We start from the raw sequence: 476 nt of genomic DNA on the forward strand, positions 1-476 counted from the left end.
CCCCCGGTGCTGCGGGGCCAGCACCGCCGCACTGCTGCCGCCGACCTTCGCAGCACTTGCGGGAAAGGTATTTACTCACAAGGCAGGCGCAGTCACGGGCCGGCCCCGTCGGGCTGCCGCCGGGTGTGCCGGCGATAGGGCTCCGCCGCGGCCGCTTCTCCCGGAACTCCGGGCGCAGCCGCTGTTTCCGGGGGGGCGCTACAGCGGCACGGCCGGTGCGGACCCACGCGGACCCGGGCGGCGCGGCGGGGCAGGACAGGACAGGACAGGACAGGTAGGTGGTCGCGGCGGCGGCCCCGTCCCGTGGGGAGCCGCGCCGCGGGAGGACCCTCTCCCCCTCCCCCTCCTCAGGGCCGTGGGGCCGGCCCGCGGCGCGCCGGCAGCTCCTTGCCGCGGTGGCGTCGGAAGCCGGCTTTGCCCGGAGTGAAGTAGCGTGTCCGGCCCGGCCCGCCCGGCCGCTGCGTGTGAGGGGCCCG

The sequence above is a fragment of the Haliaeetus leucocephalus genome, unplaced genomic scaffold, assembly GCF_000737465.1.
Source record: "Haliaeetus leucocephalus isolate CR32 unplaced genomic scaffold, Haliaeetus_leucocephalus-4.0 Scaffold229, whole genome shotgun sequence".
In the NCBI taxonomy this organism is placed as follows: Eukaryota; Metazoa; Chordata; class Aves; order Accipitriformes; family Accipitridae; genus Haliaeetus; species Haliaeetus leucocephalus.